The sequence below is a fragment of the Capricornis sumatraensis genome, chromosome 13, assembly GCF_032405125.1.
Source record: "Capricornis sumatraensis isolate serow.1 chromosome 13, serow.2, whole genome shotgun sequence".
Lineage (NCBI taxonomy): Eukaryota > Metazoa > Chordata > Mammalia > Artiodactyla > Bovidae > Capricornis > Capricornis sumatraensis.
The window spans coordinates 14,105,146-14,109,414 of NC_091081.1; the positions used below are offsets into that span (position 1 = coordinate 14,105,146).

General features: G+C 44.4%; 1 pseudogene; it reads left to right on the plus strand.

The window, feature by feature from the left end:
* The first annotated feature begins 361 nt into the window (after positions 1 to 361).
* Positions 362 to 2,871, plus strand: LOC138089954 (endogenous retrovirus group S71 member 1 Env polyprotein-like; annotated as a pseudogene).
* Positions 2,872 to 4,269: the final 1,398 nt, after the last annotated feature.

Consider the following 4,269-nt stretch of genomic DNA (forward strand, 5'->3'; position numbering starts at 1 on the left):
TAACTCAATTATTCCCTGAGGTCTGGGCGGAAGACAACCACCCTCTCCCCGCAGGATGGCTAAACATCGAGCTCCAGCGATAATAAGGTCCAGTACCGGCTACCGATAGAGGCCTGGGCCAGCATACGGCCCCACATCAATAGGTTGAAACAAGCGGGCATTCTAGTAGAGTGCCAGTCGGCTTGGAATACACCGATCCTATCAGTCAAAAAGGAAGGAGGACAGGACTATAGGCCTGTACAGGATCTCAGGCTAGTCAACCAGGCTACTGTGACTTTACACCCCACTGTTCCAAACCCCTATATCTTACTTAGCCTCCTCCCGCCTAGGACTAAAGTTTATACTCGCCTAGATCTCAAGGATGCCTTCTTCTGCGTACGCCTCACCCCAGCGTCGCAGCCCATCTTTGCCTTTGAATGGGAAGATCCAGTTGGGGGCACCAAGCAACAACTCATCTGGACTCCCCCACAAGGGTTTTAGAACTCTCCAGCCATCTTTGGGGAAGCCGTGGCTTCTGGCCTGGACTCATTCCATCCAGAAGAGTATGGATGTTGGCTCCTACACTATGGGGATGACCTGCTGCTGGCCCCCGAGACCAAGGAAAAATGCTGGAAAGGGACAAAAGCACTCTCCAGCTGCGGATGGAAGCAGGTTACCGGGTGTCAAAGTAGAAGGCACAGATCTGCAAGGAGGAGGTAAGGTATCTGGGGTTTGTTTTAAAGAAGGACACAAGGGTCCGGACCCTAGTTGGGTCCTGTATACTGATGGCACCAGCCTGATAAAACAAGGACAACGGCTGTCAGGTTAGCCAAAGCGGAAGGGGCCATCAAGACTGAAAAGGGATGGTGGGTATTGCCAAGTGGCAAATTATTGGTACTGGAGGAGCTGGCACACACTCTGGTAAGCCAAACACACCAAGCGACCCACCTAGGCCATGCTGCCTGCTCACAGGTTAATGCTGCCTCTTGGGTATTCAGACAAAAACCTCCAGGTATTCAGCCGAAAGGCATGCTGCCCTTTGAACACCTGGAAGTGGACTTCACTAAAATGAAACCTCACCAACACTACCGTTACCTGCTGATCATGGTATGTACGTTCTCAGAATGGGTAGAAGCTTTTTCTACCTGGACTGAAAGAGCAATCAGAAGTAGCCCAGTGCCTGCTTAGGGAAATAGTTCCCAGATTTGGACTTCTTACCAGCATTGGTTCAGACAATGACCCGGCTTTTGTAGCTGATCTAGTACAACAAGTAAGCAAAACTTAAGACATCAAATGGAAACTGCACACTGCATATAGGCCAGAGTTCTCAGATGGTGGAATGAACCAACCGGACATTAAAGAGACTCTCCAAGTGGATCATAGAGACTGACTGCTCCTGGGTGGACTTGCTTCCGACGGCTCTGCTCAGACTCAGGATGACCCCACAGTCCCAAGGCTGTTCTCCACACGAAATTGTGAATGGGAGGCCCCCTCCCATAATAAAACAGGTGTCAACAAATTTGCCTCAGGTAAGGGGGAATAGGATTTCACCGCAGATGGAACTGGGTAAGGTAATAAATCAGGTAACCAAGTTTGTACAAGAAAGGGTGCCGTTCCCCCTCGGAGAAGAGATTCATGAGTTTATGCTGGGTGACCAAGTATGGGTCAAAGATTGGAAACATGATTTGCTAGCCCCCTGGTGAAAGGGCCCTTATGTTATTCTAACTACCCCTTCTGCAGTTAAAGTTGCAGGTATTGTCCCTTGGATCCATCATACGAGGGTGAAGAGAACATACCACACAGACCCAAAAAACACTGAGTGGACTGCACAGAGGGACCCCGCTGACCCTTGAGAGACTAAGACCATCCTTAAGAAGGAGGAAAAGAAGATCCTGGACGAGCCCCTTCAGGATGAAGCGGCACAATCAGCTCCTGCTGCTTGGCCTCATCAACGTGATTTTGAATTTAACTTCCGTTTCAACCCAGGACAATGTTTTCATCTCATGGGCACGTTCCTATGCAGACTTCCACAGCACTTCCTGCTGCTGGGTAGGTAGGGCTATGACTCTATCAGTGATGGACGGACTTCCTTGGTGGGTGTCTCTGCTCTGCCAAGGAGATTTTAAACCACTCTGCTCTTTTCTGGGATGACAAAAAGAGACTTTGCTCTCTCTTGCCAATCCTTGCTCTCTTGGTGTAAGACCTACAGTCAATAGACTCGGGTCATGGGGTTACATTTGATATAAATGCCAGTGTAACAAAAGCCTAACCTACTTGTAAATCTACCCTGGTAGCCCCGGTAAATCTACCTTGTTTACATGCTACGTGGACAAGATCTGTGTTTCAGTGATATGAGTATATTGCTGCTTATTCGTATCCTCTATAGGGACAACAGATATCATGATTAAAGTAGAGGCCTGGACTAATTTCACAAAACAGGCCCTCCTAGATAGAACAAAAGCCATCCAAGCCTTAAATGAAGAGCAAACCCAAATGAGAAAAGCGGTAATTCGTAATAGCATGGCTGTGGACATACTCACAGCTGCTCAAGGAGGGACCTGTGCTATAATTAAGGTTGAATGTTGTGCATACATTCCTGACTTATCTGGCAATGTATCGACTGCTTTAGATGACACGAAAAACCAAGTAAAAGCAACGTCAAATGAAAACATTCCTTGCTGGACTTCGGTCCTATCTTGGGTGAAAGGTAATTGGTGGAAAACTATATTTACCACTGTTATAGTTGCCTTGATAGTTCTGCTTTGTGGACCCTGAATTTTATAATGTATTATGAACTTTGTAACCTGAAGGTTGATGTCATTCTCCCAAACTGGCAGTCGGAGAGCCAGGGTGCAACATATCCCTATGAATGATGTTCATAATATGAGTTAAGACCAGCAAGAGGGGGGAATGAAGAAGGAATTCATAGGGCCTGGACTCCATCTTAGGCCTGTTCATGCTGATCATGCTCGGCCACCTTTCCAATGGAATCTGAACTCTGAACTCTGTGTTTAGTGCCTATGAAAACAACAACAGAAGGATAAGACCCCTCCAGACAGAGGAACCTTGAAGATCGTATCTAGGTTACTCATCGCCTGAGAGAAAACATACACTAATCACCCCTTCCTCCAGACAGGCCATAAATTTTTCTTTATCAATTGGAGTATAACCTTGGGCTTATTGATTATTGGCTAATTGTTTGACTGTTTGAGCACATGAGCACATAGCACATGAATGATGGGGTTATTGGGATTGTATTTTCCTTGGTTTGTGTAAGTCTCAAGGAATTTGGAGTGGTGGGTTCAGACACGTACACATGGGGTATAAAAGATTTTCACAAATGCTGGTCGGGGTCCTTGGCTAAGAGGAGACTCTGCCTTGGGCCCGCCAGTGTAATAAACTGCACTCCACTATCTGCATTGTCCTTCTGAGTGAGTTTGTTTCCCAGAACGCATGACTACGACAAGGGAACTGAGATACCATATGCCCAGAGCAACAAAGTCTGTGTACCGCAACTAGAGAGCCTGTGCACAAAACAAAGATCTGGCATGTTGCAACTAAGACCTGATGCAGCCAGCAAAATTTTAAAAATATTTTTAGAGGTTTTTACAGTTTTGTTTATCATAGAATTTGACCATGAGAAACTCACTTAATTTGCAATTGGCTATGATTTGATTTCTTGGCAATTATTATGTATACTTGGAATTCTTGTGAAGAGGAAAAATAAACAAATTATGTGGAAACACAATGCAATTTTCTTTGATTCCTGAAATAAGATTTTTAAAAAACTGACGCCATATGTTTTGCAATATTTAAACATTTATTAATTTTGAATTTGAGGTTTTCTGTTATTTTCTAATAATATTTCTGTTATTTTCCAATAATATTTCCAGGTTTTATATATTTTCTTAGGTCCTTGGAAAAGCTTATTGTGTTTAATAGTTTGAACTCTCATAGCATTACTTGATAGCTGAGGTCCTAGAATTAGACTGTGTTGTCCAGTACAGTAGTCACTAGACAGATGTGCTTTTAAAATTAAAAGTAAAATGGAAAATTCAAGTCCTCAGATGCACTAGCCATACTTCAGGTTTCTAGGATGATGCTGATCCAGGTCAATCACTGTCCTGGAAGTGCAGACACTGATCTATCTTCAGACTATAAATCAAGTTATCTATAAAGGGTTGGAAATTCTCTCAACTGGCTTGTAAAGGAAAGGAGTGTGAAAGAGACAGAAAATGCTTGCAGACTGTATTGGAGGAAGGTCTCCAAACCAAGTACAAATGAAACAGA